Raw genomic sequence first — 22,031 nt, forward strand, 5'->3', positions numbered from 1 at the left:
ATGGGACAACATAGGATTGGATCTGTCTATCTATTGCCAGACACCCCAATCCCACACAGGGTGGCCACAAACAAATCGCCTCCACGTCACCCTGTCACCCGCCACTTCACTGCCCCGCTCCCAATTCACACCCCCCTCCCTTATATACCTCTCCACTCCATCCCTCCATCTCATCCTTGGCCCTCCCCTCCCTCTCTCCCCCTCCACCTCACTCACACTCTCGTTGTCAGTTTCTCACTCTTCATCCTTTCCACATGGCCAAACCACCTCAATGTGTTTCTCCTAACACTTCCTATCACATCTACATCCACACCACAATGCTCCATCACTTCCTCATTTGTCAGTCTGTCTCTCCTTGTGACTCCACATGCTCCTCTCAAATAACTCATTTCCACTGCTCTCACTCTTGATATGTGTCCCTCCAAAAACATCCAAGGTTCACTTCCATACGTTAGAGTTGATATCACAGTACTGTCAAGTAATAACTATTTCACTTCCATGCTCACTTCTCTGTTTCTTATCACTGCCTTCAAGGAACCAGCAACCTTTCTTCCTTGTTGTACCCTTTCAAGCACTTCACCCTCCAAACTTCCATCCTTACTCATCATACTACCCAAGTAATTAAATGTATTCACATTTTCCATTTCCTCATCATCCAACCTCACTGTACATTCACTGACTTCACCTCTCTCAAAGACCATAAATTTACTCTTCCCTACATTCATCTTTAGATTCTGTTTCTTTCACTCTCTCCCAATCTCATCCACCAAGCCTTGCAGCTCCCCTTTGTCTTCACTCAACAACACAGTATCATCTGCAAACAACAGTACAGGGAGTTCCCAAACACTGCCCTCTCTCATTAGGGCCACCCCAACATCCACTGCCCTACCTTGTATAACCCCATCCATATACAGATTGAACAACCATGGAGAGTTTGACACATCCCAGTTTCAACCCAACTTTCAGATAGAAAAACTCACTCAGTTCACTATCCACACGCATTGCAGCCTTAGCACCCTTATACATACTCTTCACAGCATTCAACAACTTCCCATCAACTCCATATATTCTTAACCCCTTAAACGCGGCCGTGTACGGCCGTTCCCCCCCCGTGTGGCGGGGTTGTAGCAGGGTCTGAGTACCTGTGGGAAAATATTTGCCAAAAATCAGAGATTAACCCTAGAACATTAAAATTTTTATGGCATATAGTTCTTACATTCAGCTTTCTCCTGAGACAGGTATTGAGTCTTCGTGGACTACCAAAGGACTTGTGAAGACTTGCAAAGTTGGGTAACAAAGTCTTCACTTTCACACCTCCAGCAACCCGGTTTCCCCTCTACCACAGCCTCAATCTGTCACAGTACACTTTATACAACAACGTACAGGTAGTTTGGAATCCGTATTTGTACAATAAGCACTGAAAATAAGGCTACAATGAACGGAGCGTACGGCCGACATGCAGCGCGGCGGCGATCTTCCCGTCACTGAACACACATTTCCCTTTTCACAGCTAAAAACACGTATACTACATTATTTTCCTTCATAGTACTTCGCAAAGGCTCGCTTGGCACTATTATGGCCCTAAAAATCACTGTCACTGCCAGTATTGTGAAGCGGGAATGAGAAAGACCACCGCGGCGCGAATTTATTCTGCCTTACGGCAGGCACTTTATTCTCGCTCCTGTCGGCCACTCGCACTTCATTTCTGTCACTCACTTTCACTCTAGCTGTCAGTTTTTTGCCTTATTCATCGGTGTCACTGTCATTTGTTATAAAAATAATATTTTCTACACAACAAAACAACAAACTGTCACTGTGAGAACATAGAATAGAAACATATGCTTTCAACTTCTTACACTGGAGTGACTGTCACTCTCAATACTTATATTATTACTATGTACAATTATTTACACTGAAATCACTGTCACTGTCAGTGCTTTTACAACTACATACACTAATTTACAGTCATCAGACTGTCACTGTCAGTACGTAAAAGAAAACTAAACACTAGTATCACTGTCACTCTCAGTATTATTTTCAAGATTCTTACCCGTATTTTCAATATCTAGTCAGGCTGTGGTAGTCAAAGAAACACGGGTAAGCGCAGAGGGGAATTTTGCACTCTTTGCACTGCAAGGAGGTGCGCCTAAATGTTCTGTCTTGCCTGGTAGTGTGGCTGCACACATGACACCTCCTGAGTGCTTTTCCCCTCTTGGCAGTGCTAGGCAGTGGCTCCAGGCGGTGTCGTTGAAGGTAGTCCTGGCACTGTAGGCGGTCTGGAGGTGTGTGTGAGTGGCGCCTGGGACCTGATGGCAGTACCTGCCCAAAACGCTGAAGCAGCTGGTACACACAAGTCTTAGAAAAACGCTGGAGAGAGTAGTTTGCTGGCTTCCTGTTCTTGATCTTATACAGGATGAAGGCGTTCAGCATGCACATATCAAGCAAGTGCAAGAACACCTTCCTGTACCAGCGACGGTTCCTCCTCAGGCAGTCGATCTCTCCGATCATCATGTCAGACTTGTCCACCAGCCGCATATTGACGTTGTAGTCAATCACAGCATCAGGCTTCATCACAGGATCGCCAGTCCTTCTGTCAACCTTCCCTGTGGCTTGCATTTCCCCCTTGTGAACTGTGGTGAGCACATTGACGATTCTCTTATTGTGCCACCTGATCGCCAGCATTTTGTCAGTTTTTTTCAGGTGCACGTCTCCCCGCTTTGATCCTTCAGCCTCAGGGAAGGCAGGGTAGTGTGCCCTATTGCTACGGACAGTGCCACAGGATCCGACGCCGTGTTCTGAAAGGTACTTGGCGAGTTTGGGAGCTGTATAATAATTGTCCGTATACAGGACATGATTCCCGCCAAGCCAAAGTACTTTTCCAAAAGCACTTTCACCACAGAACCAGAGAATCCAAGGGGGTCAGTCTTGTCCAAGTCCACATTGCTGGCGGTGTAGATAACGAAGTCTAGGATGAACCCCGTCTTGCAGTCGCACAGCACGAAAAACTTTATTCCAAAGCGGTGGCGTTTGCTAGGAATATACTGCACGAACCGAAGACGGCCCCTGAACAAAACCAAGGACTCGTCAATCACAACTTTCTTGAAGGGCCGAAGGAACGTCGTAAACTTGTCCTTGATCAGGTTCAGGATTCCCCTCATTTTCCATAGTGGGTCAGTTTGGGTAGGCTCATCGTTGTTCGCAAAGTGAAGGTAAGTCATGAGTTGCCTGAAACGATCACGACTCATGTATTTGTTGAAGATGGGTGTGGGGCAAAGATCGTCAGCACTCCAGTATTCCTCGAGCTTGTGTTTCCAGTTATGTGGCATAAGAAGCATCAAGCCGATGAATACAAATAGTTCCCTGATCGTAACAGGAACCCATGCTGCCATCCACGACGTGGATGGCGTTGCAGCTTCACCTTCACGAACTGCAGCAGATTGCCCTTCGTACCTGTTCGTCTCGGTACAAATCTGCTCCATTACTTCGTTATCAAGGAAGGCCAACATGTAGTCCAGACATTCACCATCCTCTGGGACAGGGAAGTCAGCCTGTATCCCACACCCACTGGCATCAAAGGGCAGATCTTCTGGCACAAAATCTGATCCCTCAGACCAGACGAAGGCATCCAGAGTGCCCTGCCTAGGCTGGAAGGTGGTGGGGGTGGCGGGGGGTGAGGCAGGCTGTGTGGCAGTGGGTGAGGCAGGCTGTGTGGCAGTGGGTGAGGCAGGCCGTGTGGCAGAGGCTGTGCTAGGTCGTGTCAGTGTGGTGGTGGTGGTAGTGGTGGTGGGGAGATAACGTGAAGGTTCAAGGTCACTCGCAGTGGCCTGAGTGGTGAGTTGCCTAGTGCGAGTAACCTTACCACTAACTCTAACACTAGGAGACACTTTTCTACTCCTACTAGCATGGACACGGGGCCTACGGAAACCTCTACGTAAACCAGACTGCTTACTTCCCTTCCGAGGTGGTGAAGGAGACTCAGAAGACTTCGGAGAAAGTACAGCTGAAGATGACGACAAGAGCATGGGGCTGGGAGTGCATGGTGGTATAGCGGCGGCGTGTCCTGGTGTAGGGGACAATGGCCGGTCTGAGGAAGACAATGGCTGGGAAGCGGGGTCACCACTTCGTCTCCTCTTGGCCCCCTTTCCATACACTAGACCCCTTTTCACTGGAGCCTTGCCTGTTGAGGTGCTGGGCACAGGAATTGTCACTTCAGGCACCTCAGACTCAGCACTCGATAGTGTCTGACTCGGCAAGGCTAGATAACACACCGACGTCACTACCATAATCCATTGACGCTTTCAACAATTCAATGCCTATAGCCGAGTCACTAAGGTCCTTAGCAGTTCCTTGTAAGGGTTTGTACGGGGTGGAGGTCACAAAGCCCTTTTTCGGAGGGCTGGAAGGCACAGACTCGGAAGAGCTTGAGTTTGACATGGTGTCACCTTCAAAGATTCTGGTAGACTGACGCTAAACAGGGGCAAACCGCGGGAAAAAATGCTAGTGTGACAACTGGGGAAACAAGCGTTTCCAATTACCATAAAGTGCTTGCGAGAGGAAGGCGCAGATTGACACGTCTGAGCTGTCCGCGCGCTGCCATATCGCACGACGAGGGAGGGCCGGGCAGCGGTGCGTGGGTGGGTAAAAAAAATGATACTTGGCAACAACCAAGGTCAGTAGTACAAAGGTCAAGTGTGCTGAAAGTAGCTCAAGGGTGGCGGTACTGATAGACAATACCAGCTGGAGCCTGCTTGCCCGCGGTTATTCAAAATTTACTAGAATCGCAAACGCGACGATCCGCCGTTATGTCCTTTTCGTCGAGCGTCGCAAACGCGACGATCCGCGTTTAAGGGGTTAATACTTTCCACAATCCTTGTCTATCCCCCCGTGTCATATGCTTTCTCCAAATCCATGAAGGCCACATACAACTTCTTTCCCTTCTCTAGAAACTTTTCCACTAAAGATCTGAGAATGAATATGTGATCTACACAGCCTCTTCCCTTCCTAAAGCCTCCCTTTTCTCCTCCAACTAATTCCTCTGTTAGGGAAATTTCCCTAACTCTGTCAATAAGTATCCTACCGTATACTTTTCATATTACACTAAGAAGGCAAATGCCCCTATGATTACCACACACTTCTTTTTCCCCTTTCCCCTTTGTACTAAGGAATAATTATACCTGACTTCCAATCCTCCGGGACTCTACCTTCCTCCCAGGCCAATCTACACATCTTCCACATCCATTCTACTACTATCTCTCCTCCATACTTCAGCATTTCACCACACACTCCATCAATTCCATGGGCCTTCCCCATTTTGACTTTCTTCATTGCTTCCACAACTTCCATCCTACTGATTTCTTCCTGTCCTCTCACCTCCTTCCTTCTCCCAGCCATTCCTCAGCCACATGTGCCCGCATTACTTTCATTCTCTGTGTTCAACAGTTCATTAAAGTGTTCTTTCCATCTGCTTACTTTTACTCCCTTCTCCACTAGTAATCTACCATTTTTTTCTTTCACTCCCCTACTAACTTCATTGCCACCCTGTCTGACTCTCTTTACCTCTTTCCAGAACATTTTCTTACAGTCCCTCCACTTTACACTCAGATTCTTTCCAAATTCCTCATCCACTCTCTTCTTACTCTCTCTTACTAATCTTTTTGCCTCTCTCTTCCTTTCTATATACAACTCTGTCTTCCATCTCTCAATTTTGATGATGGATGGATTTACTATCATTGCAGTACTGTACTGTATTATACATTCACTACAGTAATCAAATGGTACAATATATGTAATAATGCTTTACTGTACACTGATAAACATGTCTTGCATTTAAGACACTCTATTGCATTGTACATAGTTGAAGCAGTTAGGCAGTCTGGACTGCTTCTGGCTTTATTGTTTGTTTGTTTGTTTTTTTAAATAAGAATTTAGTCCGGTAGCTCATCAATTCTGATAAAAGCGAAATCCGTTCTATTGAAGTCTGTTATATCAAGGTTTTACTGTACCTGTTGGAGAGCATTAAAGACAGGAAACATTAATATGTTAGGTAGAAACCAGAACTGAACAAAAGAATCCCAGAGTGGGGAGTTTGGCTGGATTTGTTGGTGTTACACCTCAAACACTGGATGTAATAGGAATTGTCGAACAGTATGGGAAATGGCTTGTACCAGATGAATGACAGACAATTTCTATGTCATTGTATAAAGTAAAGGGTAGCAAAGGGGAATATTAATAGGAAAGTGTAGAGGAAGTAGTTTGTACAGCATACCTGGGCAGATGAATGAGAGAGAGAGAGAGAGGGAGAACAAGAAGGGTTTTAGAGAATGACAAGTCAGTTGATATCAAATATAGGGTGAATCACTGCTCTGAGGCCCCAGAATAAATCTATTACAGGTCTTGCTATATGATAGAGCTGTGTCAGGGAAAAACTTATCACATAATGATTTATTGTAGAGTGAGGGTGATATAACATGGGTTCAGTGGGTTTAGGCAGGGTGCCCTCAACCACGACACATAAAATGCCTCCCCAAAAAACTCTGCCGCTTCCCTGGAGTTTGTCCTAGGCCAGTCCGAGTCATCACCAAGGGTCCTCCCCAAGGCTAGGGGGCAGCTGGAGGATCTGGACAGTTACTCCAGGTCCTCAGGTGGAGGTGCAGAGAGATGGGGAGAGCAGTGCTGTGAGGTTAAGGGAGAGTGATGCACTGCAGTCGCTGGAGAGCGATGTATAGAGGCGGATGGAGAGTGATACACTGAGGCAAATGGAGAGTGGAGCAGCAAGGGCGAGGGAGTGTTTGGCAGTGTGGTGTTTGGGTGTTCCAGGCAGCGATGGAGACAGGTTGACATGGTGGAGTCAGAGGATGCAGGATGTTGCATTTGCAAACCGCATGCTGATGGCCATGGTTTATACTTGCCGCTGGCAGAGGAGAAGGAGGTGAAGATGGTCTGTAGTGCATTCTTTACTCATTTGCCAGGAGCTCCCTGTATACCATCAAATGTTCGATGCCAGCATTGACATGTTGCCCCTGCTGGGTTTGGAGGCTCGTCCTTGATGAATGTAATATCCTTGTCTGATATCACAAGGAACTGCTTCAAGGTTTTAATAACAAGAACATAAAGGTGTCCGTCCTCGCTGCCATCCCCACCACCTTCTTATGCCTCTGCCACTCATTCCCTGAGCTCAGCAAACTCTTCTGTGGACATCTGCTCCGTTGACTGTCCCAGACCCCTTGCATGTCTTCCTCATCGTCCCCCTCAAGCCTGGCCTTGTGGGAGAGGGTGAGGGTGTCTTGACGGATATTCTTGACCACTGGGAACCTCATGAAGGAGTACACACCCTCCAGCCACACTTTGTGTCAGACGGCATTCATTGTGCACGCTGGCACTTTCCATGCTGCCATGATATTGTTGATGGCATGCTTTATGTTTAACTTCTTCCAAAAGCGCAGCACTGCGTCACTTGCCCCAGAATCACTCACCCTCACCATCTGCTTAACCCCTTAACCGCGGGGCGTCACTTTCATGACGCCCAGGCGCAATGGATCATACCTCGGGGCGTCACTTTTGTGATTCTGTTATTTTGAATTCTCCCGGGCTTTCAAGTGGTGACTTGTATCATCTATCAGTACTGCCAGTATCCAACAATAGTCAGCACTGCTAATGTCATCTGTACTCCCATCCATTGTTGACAATTTAGCTATTTATCCCCGTTCTTGACTCCCCTCCCTACCTCCCCTCCATTACCTTCTCTTCTCGCTTGCCCAGCCGCGCTGCGCTAAGCAAATCTTCCCCGGAATTTTCCACTTATTTCAACCATTGAAATAAGCTCTATGCCCTATTCTTATACAAAATAATGTATACCAAAAAAAAGTAAGGTAACTGATAGTGCCATACACCTGGAGTTGGCTAATTATCACCTGGCAACATCCCATGTGCACATGTTCGCTAATTTTCCCTGGTTTTTTCCCCTTGAAATATGCCGTCTAATCTATTCTCGTAATAAAAATATATATAAGAAAGGAAGGGAGAAGCCTAAGTGATATTTACATTCACCTGGAAATACCTAATTTCCTGCCAATCATTTCACAGCATATAAATTAGCAGCTGTCACCTCTCTGATGTTGTCAACCCTTGGCGGCCCCATATCCGCCTCGTCATTTAGTTCAGTGTTGTTTCTTGAGATGAAAACACGTAGCACTCGCTCCCCTCCATTTCCACCACTTCTAGAGGGCCCTGTGACCTCTACCCCTACTAAACCTCGTGTGGGAAGGGGTAAAGGACTAAATGACTCTGCTGTGGAGCGTGAACTGGCTAATTTATCCATGATAATGATGGACAGTGACTGCAATCTTTCTGGTGAATCGTGTGATGAGCAAGTGGAGGAAATGGTGATAAACTACGAGTGCTTCAGTGTCCCAAGTTCATCCTGGCTCCAAGTGAAAGGAGCCCTTATTTACTAGAAGTGACTGTATAACATAGTGTAAATAAAATGGAAATGTAAATAATTACTAATATAAGAATATGAGTACAAATACTTGGAGTAATGACAGTCAAAGCTTTGCTCTCTACGCTAGTTTACTGAAAGAGAATGAAAATAAACTACTATTACTGAAGGAAACTTATGGATAAATACTGTATATATATATATATAAGTGTAATAAAGTGATAGGAATATAAAGTGTGAGTATGTTTATGAATAAATGACAGAATACCAGCCGGGAACGAGCGCAAGTGGGAAGCTCGTACGCGCTCATAATTTTCATTGCTTTCACAGTGTTTTTTTTTTTTTTTTTTTTTTTTTGGTATGGATTCCAAACTACTTGCAAATCATAGAATAGTGTTTCTAGTGATAATATCAGGCTGTGGTAATCATATTACGGGGTGTCGGGAAGTGTAAAGTGGAGAATTCGTTACCCAACTTCAGAAGTCTCCACAAGTCCTACAGTACTCGACGAAGGCTCAACAAACATCCCAGGAGAAAGCTGAAGGTATGTGCCATATGGACATGTAATTATAATATTCTAGGACTAATAACTGAATTTTGGCAAATATTTTTAAAAAGTCAGTCAGAGCATGAATATCCTCACTGGATGCGCAAGGAGCGCAAAAACATGACCGTGGTGTAGGGGTTAATGGTGTGGCAGATCCATCATCTGGAGCAGTAATGTTGTGTTGGGGACAGGTGCACCACTTTGTTATCCACCCAGTCCTCCATGCACTCAGGGTGGCTTGGGACATTGTCTACCAGCAGGAGGAAATTGTTGGCAAGGTTGCTCCTGTTGGTGAGGGGATAGGTACTCTGCCATGTATGACCGCCAGAGTGCAGTGGTTAGCCCGGCCCTATGGTTACTTCTCCAGTTAACCCCAAGGTTTACTTCTATGAACCCTGCCAGTGCTTGGGGGTTCTCCCTGTGATTCATGAGGAGTGGCTTGAGCATCAGGTCTCCCTCTGCACTGGCCCCCAAGGAGGAGGGTGTGGCAGTCCTTGTCTTCCTTGAACCTTGGTGCATGTCATTCTTTGCAGCTGATAAGTGTCTTCCTTGATAACCATGTCCAGAACAGTCTTGTTTTGTCAAAGTTTAAGTTCTGTTCTGGAGAGTATCCCTTCCTCCTCCATAATTTCCTCCAGCTGTGCATGGAAGGCCCAGCTGCCATGTAGTCTGCACTAGCAGCTTCGCCATGCATGGTCACTTGTTTAAATCCAGCACAGGCCTCATACTGCTCAGTCAACCCGTGCTGACCTTGAACTCCTCCTTGGCCTCCATACCTTCCTTTCACAGATTGAGAGCCTTAATGCAGATGAAGGTGCAGTGATGATGATGCTTTGCTTTGTTCAGGTCATGAACCCACAGAGCCAGGAGACACTCCAGCTCCTTCATGATAGGCTCCCCTGCCCTTGTTAGATGTTTTGTGGTCAGGGAAGGCACGTTCTGTGACCCCATGATTATGGCATCTTTATAACTATCAAGATCGTGAACTGGGCCAGCTTTAGGGCATCATTGATCTTACTCGGTCCCTGCCCCTCCTCATGGTGCTTAACATTGTCTAATTTCATGTCAAGGGACAGGTCACTCACTGCCCTTTTAGCCTTGCCCTCAACAGCATCAGTAGCACCATGCTTCCTACTGGGACTAGCACCAGGCATTATTTCCAAGTTCAGAGTTTTACTTATTTTGTACACAAAATTCTGTTTCTGCCTGCTATCACACGCAGCACTGTTCATAGCTTACTAGCACTGTTAGCGTACTTCAGGGCGTACAAGATGCACTTTTTTGTGTCAGAATTACAGTTCCTTGAGATATCCCCATGCATCGTGGAGACCAGACCAGGCAGGTTAGCTTGAGTCCACCATTTAGAAGAAACTCTTACACAGATGATAGTCTCACTGCTTGGCAATCACAGGTGTTTTCTAGAGTGTAAAGACTGTTGATTTATCATAAGAAATTATATGCACCTGTGTATATACGTAGCAGATTTTAGAAACACACAAGTTCAAGAACACACAAAACACTCGTTGCGTTGTTTATTTACAACACAACTGACGCTGTGTTGATGTAGAGGTTTGCGGTATGACGATTTAGCAGTTTAGCGTCTAGTGTACATCCAACTCTAGTGAGCTAACAGAATCACTGATGAACTGCCTGATAACTTTCTGAAAGGTGCTCATGATCACTTCGCTCTTCGCTTGCCATCTACTCAGTAACTGGCAAAGCAGTCATGTTGGAGATGCTGGTCAATGAGACTGCTGAGTCATCATGATAGACCTCTGTTGCTTATGGAAAGTATGTCATCCTTGTTAAGCTGGCCTCTCTTTCTGATATTTTGTTTAATTCAAGATTAGAGCATCATAGAAGGAAACAGTCTTACGTTACTGGTAGCAAAAAACAGGAACAAGAGTTGTAATGTTAAAGTTTGTTTTGTTTCATTTTTGAAGGCTCCAACATGCTTGCATGCATTGGCCTTGGTCACCTGATGGTGGCTATCCATGCTGCTCGATCTATGGCAGGCTCCCTGTACGGTCCCTTAACCCTGAGATCACACTTAATGATTTCATCCCATGTCTTTTTTGGTCTACTCCTCGCAACCCAACCCCCAGCATTAATGCTTCTCACTCTCTGCACCCAATTATCATCCCCCATCCTCACCACATGCCCAAACCACCTCAGTCTACCTCTTCTCATCACAACATCAATACACTCCAGTGCAATGACACACTGCACATCCACCTAATCATTGTCATTTTTGTACATTTGAGCCTGCGAATGTTCTCTTCCTTTACTGCCCAGGTCTCACTGCCGTATAGTATTACACTCCAACACGTGCTGCATACAAAGATCCCTTAGCATGTAAGGAGATCCCTCTCAAAGTCAGGAGAGGCAGCAGCTCCCTGAACTTCTTCCAACCACTTCTAACCCTAGCCACAAACCTAGCTCCAACCCCACCTCCAGCACATAACATGTCTCCCAAATAACAAAACTCTTCCACACACCCAAGAGACTCACTGCCTGAAATTACTGCTACATCATATTTTTTAGCTGTGACGAAAGTACTTTAGCAGTGTCTGTGCCACTCAGGGCTCAGCCAGTTACAGTACTTTATAATGAAGATTGGATAAAATTTACTGAGTAGTATAATTAATACTAAATTCGAAACTAGCACTGCCTGATGAACATTCATTGCAGTGTTTGCTCTTTTTGATTATCTGGCGTAATAGAACCAATGGCATGTCTGGGTAATGGCTTCATCCAGATACCTGTAGTGGATTTCTCCCCTGGCCCCCATTCGTATGTAACCCAACTTGAAAATCTAGTGTAAAAGGTCACTATAGTACTTCATACAACACTTACTCCTGTTGTTTAAACTAATCTGTCTGGTCAAGCAGAAAATCATGGTGACATAGATATAAAATCATGGTACAGCACAGTCAGCTAGAATGAGATCACTGTCAACACTCATGATTCGACCATCCTGCATCAATCATACTGAGGATCTCCCACTTCTAAAGAGTCAGCACTACCCTTTTCCTTTTCCCCGGTGAAGGAACCACCATCACACCCTAGGAAGAGGCATGCAAGGAATAGCAAGGCCAGAAGCAGGTAGGGAACAATCACAAAAACCACCAAGTGTGCTGCTAGAACAACTGTTTACATTGCTGGGTGGAAACTGAGGGCAAGTGAGGGGGGATGTCTGGCAGACGATGGGTAACCTAACCAGCCAGGCACAGCGGCACAACTGGGCTATTCCCGCTTGTCTGGGCAGAAATTTTTCGCACGACCATAATTTCCAAATGGATGCAAGCATTTAGTCTGGGTAGTGGGAAAAAATGTACAAATAATGGTTTGGATCAGCCAGATCACTGCGTCTGGGTAATGGATTGTCTGAGTAGTGGTCGTCCTGATAATTGAGAGAATACTGTATCCATGGCAAACGAAGTGATCAGAGTGATCAATTCCATTCACCCTTTGCCTCACTGCTGCTGTAGCAAGGCTATCATGATCGGCGAAGGTGAATGCAACTCAATGCCTGTATGTGGGTGTGGGTGTGGTTAAGGAAGACAGAGTGGGAGAAGTCTAGGTTGGGGCACAGTGATAAACTGCTTTTCACAGTCCCTTCCACCCAATAATGTATTTTATAGGAAAATATATTCATGCTTGCCAGATGGTTTTCTTCAGTTCAGGAAACATCTTGTATTGAAGAGATTAATGTTGGCTGTATCAGATGGCCCTATTTTGAAAAATTTTGCATGTGTTCAGTTAAAATTCTTTGCATTAGCAAAAATAAGAGAGTAATTGCAGTAGGCTGGTTAGCTCATGCATGGCAGCTTGTTTAACTAGAGTGTTAGAGTAAAACAAGGATAAGAAAGAGGAAGGCCCTCCCCGCTCACCTAATGTTTCGGCTGAAACTGGTAGAAAATGTTTGAGGGAGTCGTGTAGGATATTGATATGGCATTAAATGAAAGGGACTCTGCGTGTGTGTGTGTGTGTGTGTGTGTGTTCTTACCTTACCTAATTGTTCTTACCTAATTGTATCTTTACAGGAATGAGTCAAGCTCGTACTGTCCCGTGTCTTAAACCATATTTATCGTACATATCCTTAAATTTGTGAATTGTTTTGGCACGCACTATTTCATTCAGTAGTGCATTCCATTGATCAATTGCTCTGTTTGGGAAACTGAATTTCCTTACGTTTTTATCACCTATCTTCTTATGCAGTTTTTTGCAGTGTCCTCTTGCTGATGCTTCTCCATATGTTAAGTAATCATTTATGTCTATTTTCTGCTTTCCTGATATGCACTTATATAGCATTATCATGTCACCTCTTTTCCTTCTCTCCTGTAGTGTTGGTAGATTCAGTTTATTTAGTCTTTCTTCGTAGCTTAGGTCCCTTAAGCTTGGTATCCATCTTGTAGCGGCCCTTTGAACTTTTTCAATCTTGTCTGTGTTTTTTGAGATGAGGACTCCAGACTACTGATGCATACTCCAGGGTTGGTCTAATGAATGATGTTATTATCCTTCTTAAGATGTCTTCATTTATGTATGTGAATGCTATTCTCATATTTGCAAGCAGTGTATACATGTTCCGTACCTTCTCGCTGACGTGGTCAGCCGGAGATAGTCTGTTATTGATAATCACACCTAGGTCTTTCTCTCTTTCTGATGTGTATAGGGTTTTATTTCCTAACTTATAATCCCAATCAGGTCTTTTTCCACTTTTACCAAACTTGATTACATGACACTTGTCTACATTGAATTCCATTTCCCATGTACTACTCCATTCATGAAGTTTATTTAATTCTTCTTGTACCTCCCTACAAGAGTCTGTGCTAGTAATTCTCCTTTGTATTTTTGCATCATCTGCAAACATATTCAGATAGCTCTCATTTCCAGTGTTACTGTTTATATCATTTATGTACACTAAAAACATGATTGTTGCCAGCACCGAACCCTGTGGTACTCCACTAGTCACTTCTTTCCATGATGAGTAGTTTCCTCTTAGTACTGTCCTCAGTTCTCTTTTTATGAGAAAGTCTTGCATCCAACAAAATAGTTTGCCTCGAATTCTTCCTTGATGGTATAGTTTCCATAAAAGTCTTTGGTGTGGTACTGTGTCAAAAGCTTTCTTGAAATCTAAATAGATACTATCCACCCATCCTTCCCTTTCCTGTATTGTGTTTGTTACTCTGTCATAGTAGCTCAACAGATTAGTAACACATGATTTTCCTTTTCTGAAACCAAACTGTCTTTCTGTTATCATACTGTGTTCTTTTAGATGATTTACCCAAGCTTTTCTTATAAGTTTTTCTAATACCGTGCTTACAACACTGGTCAGTGATACTGGTCGGTAGTTGAGAGGATTTTGTCTATTTCCTTTCTTGAATAAGGGGACTATATTTACTTTTTTCCAAATATCAGATAGTTTCCCTTGGGTCAAGGATTTCTTGAAAATTAAAAATAATGGTTTACTTAACTCCTTTGCACATTCTCGTAATACCCAACATGAAATTTCATCAGGACCACTTGCTTTTCCTCTATCTAATCTACTTAACTCCTTCTGTATTACTTTTTCTGCTATTTGTATATCTGGTAGTATGTGTGGACATGCGTGTTCCACATAGTCCCTCTCAAAATTTTTTTCTTCTGTAAAAACTAATTGGAAATTCTTATTTAGTGCTTCACAAATATCTTTCTCTTGTGTATAAGTGATTCCCTCATCCGTAATGGATTGTATTATATCTTTTACTTTGGTTTTGCCTCTGATATAGCTCTAAAACAGCTTTGGTTGATCACTACTTTTATTTATTATATCCTCCTCAAACTGTTTTTGGGCTTCCCTCCTTATTCTTGTATAGTCGTTTCTTGCCTGTTTGTAATTATTATACGGCCTTTCACTATTTTGTGTTCTCTATCTATTCCACAACAAATCTCTTCTTTCTTTTGATTTTTTACATTCTGTATTGAACCATTTCGGTATTTTCTTATCTGCTTCTTTGTGCTGTGGAATGTACTTCTGGACTCCTATTTCATAAAATTCACAAATTTTTTTATATACAGCATTTAAATCTCGTCCTCTAAGCTCATTTTCCCAATCAACTTCTAAGAAATAGTTCTTTAGGTCTTGATAATTTCCCTTTTTATAGTTTAGGCTCTTTTTGTAACTGTCATTGCTGTTTACTATGGCATATGCTATCCTGAAGTTATAATTTAGTACTGCATGATCGCTTTTGCCTAGTGGAGGGTGATATATTAAACTGTCAATCTCATTTTCTTGCCTAGTAAATATTAGATCTAGCACTGAATGTACATCAAGTCCTCTTTTTCTGGTGGTTTCCCTCACATGTTGCGTTAAGAAAAGCTCTTGTACGAGATCCAGGAGCTTTTGGTCCCAACAGCTTTCTTGGCTATTTATATCTAGAGTATTCCAATTTATATTTGTATTGAAGTCCCCAGTTAGTATAATTCTTTCTGATTTCTCTTCCATTTTATGTAGCAATGATCTTATACTGTGAATTGTACTCTCTGCCAGGTCCTCATATTCGTCTCTTTCCCATGTGTTTGATCTGTGTGTGTGTGTGTGTGTGTGTGTGTGTGTGTGTGTGTGTGTGTCTCAGTATCTATCCATCTATAATTTTATCTGTCTAGCTCTTTATTCGATACTCACCTTGGCATTTCCAGTGCAAAATTATGTTCTGATTTTTGAGAAATGGGCTGCATTTTCTTGCTCTTTTCTTAAAGCCATCACATACTGTACAATGCTTGGTCATTGTATGTTAAACGAGTGTTGCTGTGTGTGTGTGTGTGTGTGTGTGTGTGTGTGTGTGTGTGTGTGTGTGTGTGTGTGTGTTCTTACCTAATTGTATCTTTACAGGAATGAGTCAAGCTCGTACTGTCCCGTGTCTTAAACCATATTTATCGTACACATCCTTAAATTTGTGAATTGTTTTGGCACACACTATTTCATTCGGTAGTGCATTCCATTGATCAATTGCTCTGTTTGGGAAACTGAATTTCCTTACGTCTTTATCACCTCTCTTCTTATGCAGTTTTTTGCAGTGTCCTCTTGCTGATGCTTCTCCATATGTTAAGTAATCATTTATGTCTATTTTCTCCTTTTCTGATATGCACTTATATAGCATTATCATGTCACCTCTTTTCCTTCTATCCTGTAGTGTTGGTAGTTTCAGTTTATTTAGTCTTTCTTCGTAGCTTAGGTCCCTTAAGCTTGGTATCCATCTTGTAGCGGCCCTTTGAACTTTTTCAATCTTGTCTATATGCTTTTTGAGATGAGGACTCCAGACTACTGATGCATATTCCAGGGTTGGTCTAATGAATGATGTTATTATCCTTCTTAGGATGTGTTCATTTATGTATGTGAATGCTGTTCTCATATTTGCAAGCAGTGTATACATATTCCGTACCTTCTCGCTGATATGGTCAGCCGGAGATAGTCTGTTATTGATAATCACACCTAGGTCTTTCTTTCTGATGTGTATAGGGTTTTATTTCCTAACTTATAATCCCAATCAGGTCTTTTTCCACTTTTACCAAACTTGATTACATGACACTTGTCCACATTGAATTCCATTTGCCATGTACTACTCCATTCATGAAGTTTATTTAATTCTTATTGTAGCTCCCGTGCTGCCTACTTCTTCCTTAGCCTTTATCATTCTTTTTCTGTGCCTGCCCTCCTCTCTTCCTATTTCTCCCATCTTTCCTGTCACTACTTGTTGCTTTTCTTTTCTTTACAGGTGGCTTTACATTGAGTGACAAACCAAATGGTTTCCTGTAAGCCAAGAAACCATTTACAACGCTGGGTGGTAACCATATAACCAATCCATACGTGCTCCCTACGTGTTAACAAGTGGGTTGGTGGAGGGTTAGTGCCCCTCCCTGTAAAACAAATAACTCAGAGTCAAATGGCCACCCCTTACGGGATTATGGCGTCTGGCAATAGATAGATAGATAGATAGCTCCCTACCAGAGTCTGTGCTAGTAATTCTCCTTTGTATTTTTGCATCATCTGCAAACATATTCAGATAGCTCTCATTTCCAGTGTTACTGTTTATATCATTTATGTACACTAAAAACATGATTGGTGCCAGCACCGAACCCTGTGGTACTCCACTAGTCACTTCTTTCCATGATGAGTAGTTTCCTCTTAGTACTGTCCTCATTTCTCTTTTTATGAGAAAGTCTTGCATCCAAGAAAACAGTTTGCCTCGAATTCCTCCTTGATGGTACAGTTTCCATGAAAGTCTTTGGTGTGGTACTGTGTCAAAAGCTTTCTTGAAATCTAAATAGATACTGTCCACCCATCCTTCCCTTTCCTGTATTGTTTTTGTTAATCTGTCATATTAGCTGAACAGATTAGTAACACATGACTTTCCTTTTCTGAATCCAAACTGTCTTCCTGTTATCATACTGTGTTCTTCTAGATGATTTACCGAAGCTTTTGTTATAAGTTTTTCTAATACGTTGCTTACAACACTGGTCAGTGATACTGGTTTGTAGTTGAGAGGGTTTTGTCTATTTCCTTTCTTGAATAAGGGGACTATATTTGCTTTTTTTGAAATATCAGGTAGTTTCCCTTGGGTCAAGGATTTCTTGAAAATTAAAAATAATGGTTTACTTAACTCCTTTGCACATTCTCGTAATACCCAACATGAAATTTCACGAGGACCACTTGCTTTTCCTCTGTCTAATCTACTTAACTCCTCCTGTATTACTTTTTCTGCTATTTGTGTATCTGGCAGTATGTGTGGACATGCATGTTCCACATAGTCCCTCTCAAAATTTTTTTCTTCTGTAAAAACTAATTGGAAATTCTTATTTAGTGCTTCACAAATATCTTTCTCTTGTGTATAAGTGATTCCCTCGTCCGTAATCGATTCTATTATATCTTTTACTTTGGTTTTGCTTCTGATATACCTGTAAAACAGCTTTGGTTGATCACTACTTTTATTTATGATATCCTCCTCAAACTTTTTTTTGGCTTCCCTCCTTATTCTTGTATAATCGTTTCTTGCCTGTTTGTAATTATTATACGCCCTTTCACTATTGTGTCTTCTGTATCTATTCCACAACAAATCTCTTCTTTCTTTTGATTTTTTACGTTCTGTATTGAACCATTTCTGTATTTTCTTATCTGCTTCTTTGTGTCGTGGATTGTACTTCTGGACTCCCATTTCATAAAATTCTCAGAATTTTTTATATACAGCATTTAAATCTTGTCCTCTAAGCTCATTTTCCCAATCAACTTCTAAGAAATACTTCTTTAGGTCTTGATAATTTCCCTTTTTATAGTTTAGGCTCTTTTTGTAACTGTCATTGCTGTTTACTATGGCATATGGTATCCTGGAGTTATAATTTAGTACTGCATGATCGTTTTTGCCTAGTGGAGGGTGATTTATTAAACTGTCAATCTCATTTTCTTGCCTAGTAAATATTAGATCTAGCACTGAATGTACATCAAGTCCTCTTTTTCTGGTGGTTTCCCTCACATGTTGCGTTAATAAAAACTCTTGTACGAGATCCAGGAGCTTTTGGTCCCAACAGCTTTCTTGGCTATTTATATCTAGAATATTCCAATTTATATTTGTATTGAAGTCCCCAGTTAGTATAATTCTTTCTGATTTCTCTTCCATTTTATGTAGCAATGATCTTATACTGTGAATTGTACTCCCTGCCAGGTCCTCATAATCGTCTCTTTTCCATGTGTTTGATCTGGGTGTGCGTGTGTGTGTGTGTGTCTCAGTATGTATCCATCTATAATTTTATCTGTCTAGCTCTTTATTCGATACTCACCTTGGCATTTCCAGTGCAAAATTATGTTCTGATTTTTGTGAAATGGGCTGCATTTTTCTTCCTCTTTTCTTAAAGCCGTCACATACTGTAGAATGCTTGGTCACTGTATGTTAAACGAGTGTTGCTGTGTGTGTGTGTGTGTGTGTGTGTGTGTGTCTGTGTGTTCTTGCCTAATTGTTCTTACCTAATTGTATCTTTACAGGAATGAGTCAAGCTCGTACTGTCCCGTGTCTTAAACCATATTTATCGTACATATCCTTAAATTTGTGAATCGTTTTGGCACACACTATTTCTTTTGGTAGTGCTTTCCATTGATCAATTGCTCTGTTTGGGAAACTGAATTTCCTTACGTCTTTATCACCTCTCTTCTTATGCAGTTTTTTGCAGTGTCCTCTTGCTGATGCTTCTCCATATGTTAAGTAATTATTTATGTCTATTTTCTCCTTCCCTGATATGCATTTATATAGCATTATCATGTCACCTCTTTTCCTTCTCTCCTGTAGTGTTGGTAGATTCAGTTTATTTAGTCTTTCTTCGTAGCTTAGGTCCCTTAAGCTTTGTATCCATCTTGTAGCGGCCCTTTGAACTTTTTCAATCTTGTCTATGTGTTTTTTGAGATGAGGACTCCAGACTACTGATGCATATTCCAGGGTTGGTCTAATGAATGATGTTATTATCCTTCTTAGCATGTCTTCATTTATGTATGTGAATGCTATTCTCATATTTGCAAGCAGTGTATACATGTTCCATACCTTCTCGCTGTAGTCAGCCGGAGATAGTCTGTTATTGATAATCACACCTGGGTCTTTCTCTCTTTCTGATGTGTATATGGTTTTATTTCCTAACTTATAATCCCAATCAGGTCTTTTTCCACTTTTACCAAACTTGATTACATGACACTTGTCCACATTGATTTCCATTTCCCATGTATTACTCCATTCATGAAGTTTATTTAATTCTTCTTGTAGCTCCCTACAAGAGTCTGTGCTAGTAATTCTCCTTTGTATTTTTGCATCATCTGCAAACATATTCAGATATCTCTCATTTCCAGTGTTACTGTTTATATCATTTATATACACTAAAAACATGATTGGTGCCAGCACCGAACCCTGTGGTACTCAACTAGTCACTTCTTTCCATGATGAGTAGTTTCCCCTTAGTACTGTTCTCATTTCTCTTTTTATGAGAAAATGTTGCATCCAACAAAACAGTTTGCCTCGAATTCCTCCTTGATGGTACAGTTTCCATGAAAGTCTTTGGTGTGGTACTGTGTCAAAAGCTTTCTTGAAATCTAAATAGATACTGTCCAGCCATCCTTCTCTTTCCTGTATTGTGTTTGTTGCTCTGTCATAGTAGCTCAACAGATTAGTAACACATGATTTTCCATTTCTGAAACCAAACTGTCTTTCTGTTATCGTACTGTGTTCTAGATGATTTACCCAAGCTTTTCTTATAAGCTTTTCTAATACCTTGCTTACAACACTGGTCAGTGATACTGGTTGGTAGTTGAGTGGATTTTGTCTATTTCCTTTCTTGAATAAGGGGACAGTATTTGCTTTTTTCCAAATATCAGGTAATTTGCCTTGATTCAAAGATTTCTTGAAAATTAAAAATAATGGTTTACTTAACTCCTTTGCACATTCTCGTAGTACCCAACATGAAATTTCATCAGGACCACTTGCTTTTCCTCTCTCTGATCTACTTAACTCCTCCTGTATTACTTTTTCTGCTACTTGTATATCTGGTAGTATGTGTGGACATGCATGTTCCACATAGTCCTTCTCAAAATTTTTTTCTTCTGTAAAACCTAATTGGAAATTCTTATTTAGTGCTTCACAAATATCATTCTCTTGTGTATAAGTGATTCTCTCGTCCGTAATGGATTGTATTATATCTTTTACTTTGGTTTTGCTTCTGATGTAGCTCTAAAACAGCTTTGGTTGATCACTACTCTTATTTATGATATCCTCCTCAAACTGTTTTTTGGCTTCCCTCCTTATTCTTGTATAATCGTTTCTTGCCTGTTTGTAATTATTATACGCCCTTTCACTATTGTGTCTTCTTTATCTATTCCACAACAAATCTCTTCTTTCTTTTGACTTTTTACATTCTGTATTGAACCATTTCGGTATTTTCTGATCTGCTTCTTTGTGCTGTGGAATGTACTTCTGGACTCCTATTTCATAAAATTCACAGAATTTTTTATATACAGCATTTAAATCTCGTCCTCTAAGCTCATTTTCCCAATCAACTTCTAAGAAATATTTCTTTAGGTCTTGATAATTTCCCTTTTTAGTGTTTAGGCCCTTTTTGTAACTTTCATTGCTGTTAACTATGTCATATGCTATCGTGAAGTTATATTTTAGTACTGCATGATCGCTTTTGCCGAGTGGAGGGTGATATATTAAACTGTCAATATCATTTTCTTGCCTAGTTAATATTAGATCTAGCACTGAAGGTACATCAAGTCCTCTTTTTCTGGTGGTTTTCCTCACATGTGTGTGTGTGTGTGTGTGTGTGTGTGTGTGTGTGTGTCTGTGTGTGCTGTACCAACCAGCAGGCAGCAGTGTTGCCGAGGCATAACAGGGGATGTCTCAGTCGACTTTGTGTCCCCCCAACAGGGTCCAAGCATTACTTCTGTACGTTAGAGTTGGTATCACAATACTGTCATGCAGTAATTTTTTCAATTCCGTGCTCACTTCCCTGTTTCTCATTGCTGCTTTCAAGGAACCAGCAACCTTTCTTCCTTGTTGTACCCATTCAAGCACTTGACCCTCTAAACTTCTATCCTTACTCTTCACACCACCCAAGTACTTAAACGCACTCACATTTTCCATTTCCTCCTTGTCCAACCTCTCTTTACATTCAGTGACAATTTCTGTCAAAGACATAACTTTACTCTTCCCTACATTCACCTTTAGATTCCATTTCTTACACACTATCCCAAACTCATTCACGAAGCCTTGCAGCTCCCCTTCGTGTTCACTTAACAACACAGTATCATCTGCAAACAGCAGTACAGGGAGTTTCCACACTTCCTTCACTCATTAGGGCTGCTCAGACATCCACTGGCCTGCCTTGTATCTCTTGTATAATCCCATCCATATAAAGATTGAACAACCATGGAGACATAACACATCCCTTTTTAGTCCAACCATCAAATAGAAAAATTAACTCAGTTCATTATCCACATGCGTTGCAGACTTAGCACCATGATACATACGCTTCACAACA

The 22,031-nt window shown here is 41.9% G+C and overlaps 1 protein-coding gene across 1 annotated transcript in view; it reads left to right on the forward strand.

Annotated features, from left to right (window-relative positions):
* melt (ventricular zone expressed PH domain-containing protein melted) overlaps nt 1-22,031 on the forward strand; it is a 671,576-nt gene that overhangs the window by 183,588 nt on the left and 465,957 nt on the right. The window lies entirely within an intron of this gene.

Source organism: Coenobita brevimanus, chromosome 23 (assembly GCF_032717465.1).
Source record: "Coenobita brevimanus isolate Jiangsu-jjx chromosome 23, ASM3271746v2, whole genome shotgun sequence".
Classification (NCBI taxonomy): Eukaryota; Metazoa; Arthropoda; class Malacostraca; order Decapoda; family Coenobitidae; genus Coenobita; species Coenobita brevimanus.